Genomic DNA, 14,965 nt, shown 5'->3' with positions numbered 1-14,965 from the left:
GTCAGCTTCGGCGGCGAGTTGCCGTGGGTCAGTCAATTTACTGTCTAGGAGGTGCTGCCTGAGCTCGACGAAGCAGTTGTTAGAGAGGTGCTCCCACACCATGAGATTAAAAAGTTGCTCGTAGGTCGTTACGTGGCTTCCCTTGATCCAACCCTCGAAGGCTCGGCTGAAATAGTTGACATATTCCACCCAAGTTGTACCCGGGATCCGGGTGCAGTCTCGAAACCTCTGGCGGTACATTTCGGGTGTGAGCCCATATCGGGTGAGTAGGGCAGCCTTCATGTGGTCATAGGATGACATCTGATGGTCTGGGAGCTGTAGCAGGGCATCGCGGCCTTCGTTGACGAACCTCCCCCACAGGCCGGCTCCCCAGTCACTTCGATCGATCCGGTGGGAGGTCATGGCGATCTCGTAGGCCTTGAACCACTGTTGTATGTCGTCCTCTCGGACATATTCTCGAACGACATCCTTGGGGATGTGGACTTTCTTTTCTGTCGCTCCCGGGGTGCGCGGTCGCTCGGGCACCTCCGGTTCTTTGTTCTGCTTCCGTAGGTCTATTTCTGCCAGTTTGCGCTCGTGTTCGTATGCTAACCTCTTTTCTTCGAGCTCTCTCTGTCTCTGTTTTTCTTCCCGTTCTTCTCGGAGCCGCAGGTGTTCTAGGTTCAGTTTTTGCTCGGCTAATTTCAGTTCACCGTCCATTTTGAGCCGTGCCATTTCTAACTCATGTAGTCTGTTTTTCTCTCTTTCTTGGATCTCCTCCTGCGAGAGGCTCGTTCCTCGCTCCTCGGGAGCCGTGGCGTTCCTCTGTGATGCGGCCATGTTTCGGTCTGGGGATCTGGCGACCCCGGTTTCTGCCCACGACTCAATGGCGTGCTTGAAATCGTCCTTGGTACTCAGGCCGGTGGTAGCAATGCCTAGTTCCATGCAGAATTGTTTCAATTCACGATGGCTGTATTCTTCCAATTTCTCCATCTGGAATTTCTCGGTGGATCCGCTCTCTTTGGTTGACATTGTGGTTTTGTCGTGGGGTGAGCTACTCTCTGTACGATTACGCGTTGATTCGGATCGCGCCGCTGGCCACAAATGTTAGACGGACCGGGAGGGTCGGCCGAGGACAAGGGGAGAGGTCTCCGGGGAGAGCCGTCTCCAGCGATCGTACAGACAAGTAACTTCCCCCCCACAGACGTACACCACACAAGGATAGGATTTAACGTTCTTTATGAGCAATTTCTTAAGGTACGATGGAATGGTACAAGGAGGTCTGGACTCGGGGGTCCCCTCGATTCTAGTCTCTTGGTTTGGGAAAGGGGGTAGCGGGACAGTCTGGTTACCAATCTGGTAGAGGCGATGATGGATAGCTCACAATCCTCGAGCTCGGTGTTCTAGCTGGGATGGGCCGCGGCAGCGCCAGCAGGTCCCTGTGAAGATGGTCGTTACACGGTCCGCGGCAGCGCCAGCAGGTCCCGATGAAGGTGGTCGGTACACGGTCCGCGGCAGCGCCAGCAGGTCCCGATGAAGGTGGTGGTTACAACGGTCCGCGGCAGCGCCAGCAGGTCCCGACGAAGGTAGTAGTTACAACGGTCCGCGGCAGCGCCAGCAGGTCCCAACGAGGATGGAGGATGTAGAAGGCCGCGGCAGCGCCAGCAGGCAGGACGACAGATCACAAGGCAGGGCTACGGCAGCGCCGGTAGTCCGTCAAGGATGAGTTCTTCTCGGTGTCTCTCGACTCCAGGATACAACTGCCTTCCTGCTCTGGAGCTGCCCTAGTTATAGGTCTGGCGCCCTTTGATGTCCGGACCCTCGCACTTGGAGGTCGGGAGGTCCGGGATGAGGGAGTCCAGACACCCAGCAGGGGGGTGGAGCCAGCGCCCGGGGGAGCTGGAGGGCGATCGGCACCTGGCGGGGGAGAGCCATCGACACTTCTTTCTCCCATCGACCTGCCAAGTGGTCCGTTCACCTCCTGGGTGGATGGTGGTGCCGGGATGTCGGGGCCGGGCCAGGCCCAGGGTTAGGGTCGAGCTGAGGCCATGCGGCCTCGTGGTGCAGTGTCCAAGATGGCGGCTGGTCCGGCCGGGGGAGCCGGTAGTGGTTCGGCCCCATGATACATAGATGTCCGGGGGCAGGAGTTCCGTCGGGAGACGGGGTGCGGGTGATTTCCGTGGGTAACACCTGGAGGGCCGGGGCTTGGGCCCTGTCATGCGGGGAGGAAGCAAGCCCTTCATGTGGCCTGTCCAACACTATGCCAATGCTTGTTTTGAGTGAGTGGCTCATGCATGTATGCCACTGTGAGGTAGAGATGCTGCAAGTGCTTTTACAGGAGCCCCTGTGACATTGCGCCACTTCAAAATGTATCTTGGGTCTGGTGTAATTCTTCTAGCCCCTATTCCTGTCTTTTCGCACCAAATGCATCCTTAAATGTCCCATGTACAGCCGGGGTTGACACTCCTATTACCCCTGCCCTCCAGTGACACTTTACCTGTCACGGTTGGTGGTGGTGGACGTGGTGGTGCTGGACGTGGTGGTGGAAGTGGTGGTGGATGTGGTGGTGGTGGTGGACGTGGTGGTGGACGTGGTGATGGTTGTGGACGTGGTGGTGGTGGATGTGGTGGTGGTGGATGTGGACGTGGTGGTGGTTGTAGACGTGGTGGTGGTTGTGGACGTGGTGGTGGTTGTGGACATGGTGGTGGATGTGGTGGTGGACGTGGTGGTGGTGGTGGATATGGTGGTGGTGGATATGGTGGTGGCGGTGGCCTTGGTGGTGGACGTGGTGGTGGTGGTGGACGTGGTGGTGGTGGTGGATGTGGTGGTGGTGGATGTGGTGGTGGTAGCGGCCGTGGTGGTGGTGGCCCTGGTGGTGGTGGGCGTGGTGGTGGTAGACGTGGTGGTGGTGGACGTGGTGGTGGTGGTGGACATGGTGGTGTTGGACGTGGTGGTGTTGGACGTGGTGGTGGTGGCCTTGGTGGTGGTGGGCGTGGTGGTGGTAGACGTGGTGGTGGTGGACGTGGTGGTGGTGGTGGACATGGTGGTGTTGGACGTGGTGGTGTTGGACGTGGTGGTGGTGGACGTGGTGGTGATTGTGGACGTGCTGGTGGATGTGCTGGTGGACGTGGTGGTGGTGGACGTGGTGTGGTGGAGGTCGTGGACGTGGTGGTGGACGTGGTGGTGGATGTGGTGGTGGATGTGGTGGTGGACGTGGTGGTGGTGGTGGATGTGGTGGACGTGGTGGTGGGTGTGGTGGTGGTGGACGTGGTGGTGGTGGATATGGTGGTGGTGGTGGCCTTGGTGGTGGACGTGGTGGTGGTGGACGTGGTGGTGGATGTGGTGGTTGTAGGAGAGTAGGATCTGCTTCACATGGGTACCCCCACTATTTGCTGGTGTTTCACTGTTTTTCGACCTTAGTCTGGCTGTGGCCCTGCTAATCAGGACCCCAGCCTAGCTGCTTCCTCTCTAAAATGGTTTCTGTGTACATTAGGTACACGTCTAATTGGATTCTGGAGTGCCTTATAAGCCCCTAGTATATGGTATACTATGTACCTAGGGCATAGGTACCTCAGAGGCCTACCAGGGGCTGAAGCATGCATTATGCCACCCCTGGGAAGCACTCCAAAATGGCACCACAGGTCTGTTACTGCAGCCTGGGTAAGGGTGTGCTTGCACCCCTTACAGTGGTATAGGCTACCTATATCACTACCATTGCACACACATACAAGCATTTGCAATGCAATAGGTCTCGCATTTATAAGAGTTTGAGCTATTGGCATTGTAAAATTACAATGACTTTTATTTATGTTTTGGTTTTAAAACAAATAAAAGGCATTGTCATTTACAATGTCAGTAGCATAAACTCGCATAAAAGCAGTGTGTGGAGTGCAGCAGTGTGCGGCATGCAGCAGTGTGCGGCATGCAGCAGTGTGTGGCGTGCAGCAGTGTGTGGCGTGCAGCAGTGTGAGGCGTGCAGCAGTGTGCGGTGTGCAGCAGTGTGCGGCGTGCAGCAGTGTGTGGCGTGCAGCAGTATGTGGCAGTGTGAGGCATGCAGCACTGTGTGGCGTGCAGCGGCGTGCAGCAGTGTGCGGCGTGCAGCAGTGTCGTGCAGCATGCAGCAGTGAGTAATGCAGCAGTGTGCAGCAGTGTGTGGCGTGCAGCAGTGTGCGGCGTGCAGCAGTGTGTGCCGTGCAGCAGTGTGTGGCGTGCAGCAGTGTTTCGTGTAGCATTGTGCGGCGTGCAGCAGTGTGTGGCGTGCAGCAGTGTGCGGCATGCAGCAGTGTGCGGCATGCAGCAGTGTGTGGCGTGCAGCAGTGTGTGGCATGCAGCGGCGTGCAGCAGTGTGAGGCATGCAGCAGTGTGAGGCATGCAGCAGTGTGTGGCGTGCAGCAGTGTGTGACGTGCAGCAGTGTGTGGCTTGCAGCAGTGTGAGGCGTGCAGCAGTGTGAGGTGTGCAGCAGTGTTTCGTGTAGCAGTGTGCGGCGTGCAGCAGTGTGTGGCGTGTAGCGGTGTGAGGCGTGCAGCAGTGTGCGGCGTGCAGCAGTGTGCGGAGTGCAGCAGTGTGTAATGCAGCAGTGTGTAATGCAGCAGTGTGCGCAGCAGTGTGTGGCGTGCGGTAGTGTGTGGCGTGCGGTAGTGTGCGGCGTGCAGCAGTGTGCGGCGTGCAGCAGTGTGCTGCGTGCAGCAGTGTGTGGCGTGCAGCAGTGTTTCGTGTAGCAGTGTGAGGCATGCAGCACTCTGGCGTGCAGCGGCATGCAGCAGTGTGCGGCGTGCAGCAGTGTGCTGCATGCAGCAGTGTCGTGCAGCATGCAGCAGTGAGTAATGCAGCAGTGTGCAGCAGTGTGTGGCATGCAGCAGTGTGCGGCGTGCAGCAGTGTGTGGCGTGCAGCAGTGTTTTGTGTAGCATTGTGTGGCGTGCAGCAGTGTGCGGTGTGCAGCAATGTGCGGCGTGCAGCAGTGTGCGGCACGCAGCAGTGTGTGGCGTGCAGCAGTGTGTGGCGTGTGGCGTGCAGCAGTGTGAGGTATGCAGCAGTGTGAGGCATGCAGCAGTGTTTCGTGTAGCAGTGTGAGGCGTGCAGCAGTGTGCGGCATGCAGCAGTGTGCGGCGTGCAGCAGTGTGTAATGCAGCAGTGTGCACAGCAGTGAGTGGCGTGCAGCAGTGTGCGGCGTGCAGCAGTGTGAGGCGTGCAGCAGTGTGTGGCATGCAGCAGTGTGTGGCATGCAGCAGTGTGTGGTGTGCAGCAGTGTGAGGCATGCAGCAGTGTGAGGCATGCAGCAGTGTTTCGTGTAGCAGTGTGAGGCGTGCAGCAGTGTGCGGCGTGCAGCAGTGTGTAATGCAGCAGTGTGCGCAGCAGTGTGTGGGGTGCGGTAGTGTGTGGCGTGCAGCAGTGTGAGGCGTGCAGCAGTGTGAGGCGTGCAGCAGTGTGTGGCGTGCAGCAGTTTGTGGCATGCAGCAGTGTGTGGCATGCAGCAGTGTGAGGCATGCAGCAGTGTGAGGCATGCAGCAGTGTTTCGTGTAGCAGTGTGCGGTGTGCAGCAGTGTGCGGTGTGCAGCAGTGTCAGGCGTGCAGCTGTGTGAGGCGTGCAGCAGTGTGTGGCGTGCAGCAGTGTGTGGCATGCAGCAGTGTGAGGCATGCAGCAGTGTGAGGCATGCAGCAGTGTTTCATGCAGCAGTGTGAGGTGTGCAGCAGTGTGAGGCGTGCAGCAGTGTGTGGCGTGCAGCAGTGTGTGGCGTGCAGCAGTGTGAGGCATGCAGCAGTGTGAGGCATGCAGCAGTGTTTCGTGTAGCAGTGTGTGGCGGGCAGCAGTGTACGGCGTGCAGCAGTGTGAGGCATGCAGCAGTGTGAGGCGTGCAGCAGTGTGTGGCATGCAGCAGTGTGTGGCGTGCAGCAGTGTGAGGCATGCAGCAGTGTGAGGCATGCAGCAGTGTTTCGTGTAGCAGTGTGAGGCGTGCAGCAGTCTGCGGCGTGCAGCAGTGTGTAATGCAGCAGTGTGCGCAGCAGTGTGTGATGTGCAGTAGTGTGCGGCGTGCAGCAGTGTGAGGCGTGCAGCAGTGTGAGGCGTGCAGCAGTGTGCGGCATGCAGCAGTGTGCGGCGTGCAGCAGTGTGTGGCATGCAGCAGTGTGTGGCGTGCAGCAGTGTGCAGCATGCAGCAGTGTGTGGCATGCAGCAGTGTTTCGTGTAGCAGTGTGAGGCATGCAGCGGCGTGCAGCAGTGTGCGGCATGCAGCAGTGTGCTGCATGCAGCAGTGTGCTGTGTGCAGCAGTGTTGTGCAGCATGCAGCAGTGAGTAATGCAGCAGTGTGCAGCAGTGTGCGGCGTGCAGCAGTGTGTGGCGTGCAGCAGTGTGTGGCAGTGTGAGGCATGCAGCACTGTGTGGCGTGCAGCGGCGTGCAGCAGTGTGCGGCGTGCAGCAGTGTGCTGCGTGCAGCAGTGTGTGGCATGCAGCAGTGTTTCGTGTAGCATTGTGTGGCGTGCAGCAGTGTGCGGTGTGCAGCAATGTGCGGCGTGCAGCAGTGTGCGGCATGCAGCAGTGTGTGGCGTGCAGCAGTGTGTGGCGTGTGGCGTGCAGCAGTGTGAGGTATGCAGCAGTGTGAGGCATGCAGCAGTGTTTCGTGTAGCAGTGTGAGGCGTGCAGCAGTGTGCGGCATGCAGCAGTGTGCGGCGTGCAGCAGTGTGTAATGCAGCAGTGTGCACAGCAGTGAGTGGCGTGCGGTAGTGTGCGGCGTGCAGCAGTGTGCGGCGTGCAGCAGTGTGAGGCGTGCAGCAGTCTGTGGCATGCAGCAGTGTGTGGTGTGCAGCAGTGTGAGGCGTGCAGCAGTGTGAGGCATGCAGCAGTGTTTTGTGTAGCAGTGTGAGGCGTGCAGCAGTGTGCGGCGTGCAGCAGTGTGTAATGCAGCAGTGTGCGCAGCAGTGTGTGGGGTGCGGTAGTGTGTGGCGTGCAGCAGTGTGAGGCGTGCAGCAGTGTGAGGCGTGCAGCAGTGTGTGGCGTGCAGCAGTTTGTGGCATGCAGCAGTGTGTGGCGTGCAGCAGTGTGAGGCATGCAGCAGTGTGAGGCATGCAGCAGTGTTTCGTGTAGCAGTGTGCGGTGTGCAGCAGTGTGCGGCGTGCAGCAGTGTCAGGCGTGCAGCTGTGTGAGGCGTGCAGCAGTGTGTGGCGTGCAGCAGTGTGTGGCATGCAGCAGTGTGAGGCATGCAGCAGTGTGAGGCATGCAGCAGTGTTTCGTGCAGCAGTGTGAGGTGTGCAGCAGTGTGAGACGTGCAGCAGTGTGTGGCGTGCAGCAGTGTGTGGCGTGCAGCAGTGTGAGGCATGCAGCAGTGTGAGGCATGCAGCAGTGTTTCGTGTAGCAGTGTGTGGCGGGCAGCAGTGTACGGCGTGCAGCAGTGTGAGGCGTGCAGCAGTGTGAGGCCTGCAGCAGTGTGTGGCGTGCAGCAGTGTGTGGCGTGCAGCAGTGTGAGGCATGCAGCAGTGTGAGGCATGCAGCAGTGTTTCGTGTAGCAGTGTGAGGCGTGCAGCAGTCTGCGGCGTGCAGCAGTATGTAATGCAGCAGTGTGCGCAGCAGTGTGTGGTGTGCAGTAGTGTGCGGCGTGCAGCAGTGTGTGGCGTGCAGCAGTGTGAGGCGTGCAGCAGTGTGAGGCATGCAGCAGTGTGCGGCATGCAGCAGTGTGCGGCGTGCAGCAGTGTGTGGCATGCAGCAGTGTGTGGCGTGCAGCAGTGTGCAGCGTGTAGCAGTGTGAGGCATGCAGCGGCGTGCAGCAGTGTGCGGCATGCAGCAGTGTGCTGCATGCAGCAGTGTGCTGTGTGCAGCAGTGTCGTGCAGCATGCAGCAGTGAGTAATGCAGCAGTGTGCAGCAGTGTGCGGCGTGCAGCAGTGTGTGGCGTGCAGCAGTGTGTGGCAGTGTGAGGCATGCAGCACTGTGTGGCGTGCAGCGGCATGCAGCAGTGTGCGGCGTGCAGCAGTGTGCTGCGTGCAGCAGTGTCGTGCAGCATGCAGCAGTGAGTAATGCAGCAGTGTGCAGCAGTGTGTGGCGTGCAGCAGTGTGCGGCATGCAGCAGTGTGTGCCGTGCAGCAGTGTGTGGTGTGCAGCAGTGTTTCGTGTAGCATTGTGCGGCGTGCAGCAGTGTGCGGCGTGCAGCAGTGTATGGCGTGCAGCAGTGTGTTGCGTGCAGCGGCGTGCAGCAGTGTGAGGCATGCAGCAGTGTGAGGCATGCAGCAGTGTGTGGCGTGCAGCAGTGTGTGGCGTGCAGCAGTGTGTGATGTGCAGCAGTGTGTGGCGTGCAGCAGTGTGAGGCGTGCAGCAGTGTGAGGCGTGCAGCAGTGTTTCGTGTAGCAGTGTGCAGCGTGCAGCAGTGTGTGGCGTGTAGCAGTGTGAGGCGTGCAGCAGTGTGCAGCGTGCAGCAGTGTGCGGAGTGCAGCAGTGTGTAATGCAGCAGTGTGTAATGCAGCAGTGTGCGCAGCAGTGTGTGGCGTGCAATAGTGTGCGGCGTGCAGCAGTGTGCGGCGTGCAGCAGTGTGTGGCATGCAGCAGTGTGCGGCGTGCAGCAGTGTGTAGCGTGCAGCAGTGATTCGTGTAGCAGTGTGAGGCATGCAGCACTGTGGCGTGCAGCGGCGTGCAGCAGTGTGCGGCGTGCAGCAGTGTCGTGCAGCATGCAGCAGTGAGTAACGCAGCAGTGTGCAGCAGTGTGTGGCATGCAGCAGTGTGCGGTGCGCAGCAGTGTGTGCCGTGCAGCAGTGTGTGGCGTGCAGCAGTGTTTCGTGTAGCATTGTGTGGCGTGCAGCAGTGTGCGGCGTGCAGCAGTGTGCGGCATGCAGCAGTGTGTGGCGTGCAGCAGTGTGTGGCGTGCAGCAGTGTGAGGCATGCAGCAGTGTGAGGCATGCAGCTGTGTTTCGTGTAGCAGTGTGAGGCGTGCAGCAGTGTGCGGCGTGCAGCAGTGTGTAATGCAGCAGTGTGTAATGCAGCAGTGTGCACAGCAGTGTGTGGCATGCGGTAGTGTGCGGCGTGCAGCAGTGTACGGCGTGCAGCAGTGTGAGGCGTGCAGCAGTGTGTGGCATGAAGCAGTGTGTGGCGTGCAGCAGTGTGAGGCATGCAGCAGTGTGAGGCATGCAACAGTGTTTCGTGTAGCAGTGTGAGGCGTGCAACAGTGTGCGGCATGCAGCAGTGTGCGGCGTGCAGCAGTGTGTAATGCAGCAGTGTGTAATGCAGCAGTGTGCGCAGCAGTGTGTGGCGTGCAGTAGTGTGCGGCGTGCAGCAGTGTGCGGTGTGCAGCAGTGTGAGGTGTGCAGCAGTGTGAGGCGTGCAGCAGTGTGTGCCATGCAGCAGTGTGTGGCGTGCAGCAGTGTGAGGCATGCAGCAGTGTGAGGCATGCAGCAGTGTTTCGTGTAGCAGTGTGCGGCGTGCAGCAGTGTGCGGCGTGCAGCAGTGTCAGGCGTGCAGCTGTGTGAGGCGTGCAGCAGTGTGTGGCGTGCAGCAGTGTGTGGCGTGCAGCAGTGTGAGGCATGCAGCAGTGTGAGGCATGCAGCAGTGTTTTGTGCAGCAGTGTGAGGCGTGCAGCAGTGTGAGGCGTGCAGCAGTGTGTGGCGTGCAGCAGTGTGTGGCATGCAGCAGTGTGAGGCATGCAGCAGTGTGAGGCATGCAGCAGTGTGAGGCATGCAGCAGTGTTTCGTGCAGCAGTGTGTGGCGGGCAGCAGTGTGCGGCGTGCAGCAGTGTGCGGCATGCAGGAGTGTGCGGCGGGCAGCAGTGTGAGGCGTGCAGCAGTGTGAGGCGTGCAGCAGTGTGTGGCGTGCAGCAGTGTGTGGCGTGCAGCAGTGTGAGGCATGCAGCAGTGTGAGGCATGCAGCAGTGTTTCGTGTAGCAGTGTGAGGCGTGCAGCAGTCTGCGGCATGCAGCAGTGTGCGGCATGCAGCAGTGTGTAATGCAGCAGTGTGTAATGCAGCAGTGTGCGCAGCAGTGTGTGGCGTGCGGTAGTGTGCGGCGTGCAGCAGTGTACGGCGTGCAGCAGTGTGAGGCGTGCAGCAGTGTGAGGCGTGCAGCAGTGTGCGGCATGCAGCAGTGTGCGGCGTGCAGCAGTGTGTGGCATGCAGCAGTGTGTGGCGTGCAGCAGTGTGTGGCATGCAGCAGTGTTTCGTGTAGCAGTGTGAGGCATGCAGCACTGCGTGGCATGCAGCGGCGTGCAGCAGTGTGCGGCGTGCAGCAGTGTGCTGCGTGCAGCAGTGTCATGCAGCATGCAGCAGTGAGTAATGCAGCAGTGTGCAGCAGTGTGTGGCATGCAGCGGCATGCAGCAGTGTGCGGCGTGCAGCAGTGTGCAGCGTGCAGCAGCGGGAGGCGTGCAGCAGTGTGAGGCGTGCAGCAGTGTGTGGTGTGCAGCAGTGTGTGGCGTGCAGCAGTGTGAGGCATGCAGCAGTGTGAGGCATGCAGCAGTGTTTCGTGTAGCAGTGTGAGGCGTGCAGCAGTCTGCGGCGTGCAGCAGTGTGCGGCATGCAGCAGTGTGTAATGCAGCAGTGTGTAATGCAGCAGTGTGCGCAGCAGTGTGTGGCGTGCGGTAGTGTGCGGCGTGCAGCAGTGTGCGGCGTGCAGCAGTGTGAGGCGTGCAGCAGTGTGTGGCATGCAGCAGTGTTTCGTGTAGCAGTGTGAGGCATGCAGCACTGCGTGGCATGCAGCGGCGTGCAGCAGTGTGCGGCGTGCAGCAGTGTGCTGCGTGCAGCAGTGGCATGCAGCATGCAGCAGTGAGTAATGCAGCAGTGTGCAGCAGTGTGTGGTGTTCACAGTGTGCGGCGTGCAGCAGTGTGCGGTGTGCAGCAGTGTGCAGCGTGCAGCAGTGTGAGGCATGCAGCAGTGTGCGGCGTGCAGCAGTGTGTGGTGTGCAGCAGTGTGTGGCGTGCAGCTGTGTGTGGCGTGCAACAGTGTGACGCGTGCAGCAGTGTTTCGTGTAGCAGTGTGAGGCGTGCAGCAGTGTGCGGCATGCAGCAGTGTGCGGCGTGCAGCAGTGTGTAATGCAGCAGTGTGTAATGCAGCAGTGTGCGCAGCAGTGTGTGGTGTGCGGTAGTGTGCGGTGTGCAGCAGTGTGCGGCGTGCAGCGGTGTGTGGTGTGCAGCAGTATGCGGCGTGCAGCAGTGTGTGGCGTGCAGCAGTGTTTTGTGTAGCAGTGTGTGGCGTGCAGCAGTGTTTCGTGTAGCAGTGTGAGGCATGCAGCACTGTGGCGTGCAGCGGCGTGCAGCAGTGTGCTGCGTGCAGCAGTGTCGTGCAGCATGCAGCAGTGTTAGACCTGGCACCATTGGCGTGGGTCACCCTTCCCTTTTTGTCTGTGCCTCAATGTGTTTTTGTGTTGGTGTTAGCTGCTCAGGGCACTGTGCCACTGCCATCCAGTGCCACAGTGCAAGTGCTCCCGATGGTAAAATGTATTATGTGAATTGACTTCCACGTTTGGCATATTTGGTTTACTATCAGTCCCTAGTAGAGTGCACCAGGGGTGCCAAGGGCTTGTATATCCAAATGCTGCTAGTGGGCTTGCAGCACTGGTTGTGCCACCCACCGAAGCAGCGGGGTAAAATGTGTCTAGGATCTGCCACTGCAGAACCTGCGCGCAGTCTGGTACTGTCGCGCTGACTGAGCCAGTGACCCCACTTGCCAGTCCCTAAACCTTCCCTTAACTACATGTTAGTCACCCCTCTGGTAGGCCTAAGCGCAGGGTGCATTGTAGGCATAAGGTAGGACATGCCCTGATGTGTGTGGCATGTCTTAATAGTGAATTACAGCCATTTTTGTTTTTCACTATTGAAGGCTACCTGCTCTCCATAGGCCAGAATGGGCTGCTGGGATCGCTACACGCTGTGACCCCAGTGGACTCAGAGAGCATGGTAGAAAGTCATGTTTAGTATGCCTGAACTCGGGATAATAAAATACATCTTTTAGTAAAGGTTATTTTAATATCCTGGGTTTGCAAATGCTACTTTTAGAAAGTTAGCCTTTGCGTGCCTAACCATCTCAGTCCGCCTCTGCTGTGGGTGTGTGTTCTGCCTAGCAACAGTACAGGAGCAGGGCTGGGGGATTCCAGGAGACAGGTCGGCTGCCAGGTGGTGGGTAGAGAGATTACACCAGGATGGGTGGGAGGAGTACACCCTGACTCTTGAATAGACCTGTGCTCTGCCACCACAAAGCCGGCTCCGCCCCCTGTGGAGCGGCTGATGTCTCTGCCCTGCTGCTGAAAGGAAAGAGCAGAGTCACCAAAACAAAGTACTCCAGAACTGGACTGAGCCAGGCCCAGGCCCCCTGGCGCTAAAGAACAAAAGAATCACTGTATAAAAGTAGGAGCCTGGCTCCTAAGAAATCAGATCCAGATTGAACCACGAAGGAACTCTGCCCGACTAGAAGGACCTGGAAGAAGCTGAAGGAGGAGTAACTTTCCCTGACCTGGGGGACTGGCCTGCAGTAGGTGCCTTGCTGAGGAAGGAGAGGAAAAAGACTGAAAGAGACTTTTGCACTTTGTTCTTCAACTATCTCCAAGGGCTTGGAAGAAGAGCTTGCCCCCTGAACTGAACCCCAGGACCAGTGGGTTCACCGTGTCTCCGCTCGTCTGAGAACTCGAGCCGTGTGCTTTCTCCCGCCGGAGTGCTCTGCGCACCTTGCCACCCCTCCTAGGGCCGTGACACCCAGAAGCCTGGCCGCTTCCCCTCGCCGAGAGCCCCGCTCTACCTGAGTCGCTCTGGACCCATCGAGGCTGGCCGCCCCGCTTCCCTGTCACCTGCCTGCCACTGGAGCGTGCCTGGTGCCCTCTCGCCCTCCCGCCGGATTTCTAATTGGGAAGTGAAATCAAGCCTCGGACGGCCGCCCGTACGTCGTAACGTATCCGGCCGCCCCGCTTCACCTCCCAGCCTGAGTCTGACCGTGCCGCCCTCCGCAGTGACCTCCCGCACAGTCCGTGTCGGAGGCCCTGGGCCGCACCTGTCTACCGAGAGCCGCCCGCTGAATTCTTGATCCGGAGACCCGCGAGGTGCAGAACCTGCATCTCCCCCGAAGACTCGTCCAAGCACATCGCACGTTCCCAGGTACAGTGAACTCTCTATCGGACTCGGGGTCCGCAACGTTCTGATTTCCCCGTATCACTGTACCCCGGGTGCACTGCGCATCATCGTGACTGGACCGACTCAACCGAGCCCTGTGAAGCGCTCGTGATCGAATAAGTTACCAAAGACAAGAACAGTGCCTAATTATCATCTCGTGGCTTCCATTTCGCAACCGTTATTGATGGTCTTGTACATGCCTGCGTAACAAAGAATCTTTTATATAAAGCATCCGTATTTTTGATACAACTTACGCCTGGTGTCCATTTGTGGGGGATCGTCGTGATTTACTGTGTGTGATCATAAATGCTTAACTGATTAGCGCCCTGAAGTTTAGCCCTGACTGCTCGCGCCACACTACCTATAGGGTGAGCAGGGGTTGTTCTGAAGGGGTAATTCTCTCGCCCTGAATAGAAGAAGGGACCACTGCTTGTCACAAGTACCTACCTGTGCCAACCAGAGGTTCCCCATTCTAACATTGGTGGCAGCGGTGGGATTTCGAATTTGCATTTATGATTTACATACAGTGAATTATTGATCACCACGTAGAGCAGACCTATAACGCAGCCACAGATTGATTGACAGTTGTTGCTAAAGAAGAATCTCCACCTTAAGGAACCATGCCTAGCTCAGTCAATGGAGGCGGAGCGTCCTCTGTATTCTCTGGAGTGGATGACATCGATTGGGAGCCCGAGGCACTGAGGAAGTGCACAAACGATGTCCTGAAGGGATATCTCTCCAAGTACAGAATCAAGCAAAGTGGACTAAGCAACAAGGATCAGTACGTGACAGCGCTGAGAGCCTGGCACGAATCAAAGTTCCCAGAGAATGCACGGGAGGTGATCCCCCCCGAAGGTGTTTTTGAGCCTAGCAGAGGCCTGTCGCCCGAGGAGATGGCCGACAGGAGTGCTGCACGAGCACATGAGGTGGAGATGGCAAAACTGCAAATGGAGATGGAAAGGCAGAAACTGGCCATGGAGCATGAGGTAAAAATGAGGGAGTTGGATCTCAAGGCCAGGAGTTTAGACAACTCACCCTCTGGTGGCAGCAATTCAACAGAGTCAAGGGTGCACATTCCGAAAGATGTAGTCAAAGAATATTATAAGCAGGATGATATTGGGCAGTGGTTTAGGGCCTATGAAGTAGCCATGTCCTCCCACCGGGTCCCTGAGAAGGATTGGGGAGCGGGGTTGTGGGGAAGGTTCCTGAGTGAGGGGCGGGACACACTGCTGGATCTCCCCTCGGAGGTCAAGACATCCTATCCACACATGAAGGAGGCTCTTATGACAAGGTATGGGTTAACTCCTGAATTGTACAGACAGAGATTTAGGGATTGCACCAAGAAACCTGGTACCACTTATGTAGAATATGTGACTTTTTTTTGCAGAGCGCTGGATGGTTGGGTGAAGGGTAGCAAAGTGAATGATTACCAAGGGCTGTTTGATTTAATTGCATGGGAGCACTTGTCGGATAATTGTTTTCCTGAGCTACGCCAACACCTGATCGATAGCAAGCTGTCCAACCCGAGGAAGCTTGCTGAGGAGGCGGACCGCTGGATCAGCACCAGGGTCCACAAGGGTCCCGTGGGAGGCCCCGCCAAAGGTGTTCAGGGTCCCCAGCAGAAGAGTGGGGGGACAAGGGTAAACAGAGGGAGTTCTACAGAGGGCCCCAAGGTAATTCCCAAGGGAACCAAGGGAAAGGTTCTCAGCCACCCCCACCCCCGAAGCAGACCGGGGCCCCGACAGGTAACCCTGCTCAAAGAGGGCCCCTCAGATGTTACAGGTGTAACAACCTGGGGCACATTTCCGTGGATCCCAAGTGCCCCCTGTATGGTAAACCAGCACCCTCTGGTGCTCCACCCCCCAAGCAGGTGAATAGTGTAGCCTTGGGGAGGGAGATAGATGTCCAAGGGGCGGGGGATCCCG

This window comes from Triturus cristatus, chromosome 8 (assembly GCF_964204655.1).
Source record: "Triturus cristatus chromosome 8, aTriCri1.1, whole genome shotgun sequence".
Classification (NCBI taxonomy): Eukaryota; Metazoa; Chordata; class Amphibia; order Caudata; family Salamandridae; genus Triturus; species Triturus cristatus.
The sequence above is the reverse complement of the archived record's forward strand: the minus strand, read 5'-3'. Positions refer to the sequence as shown.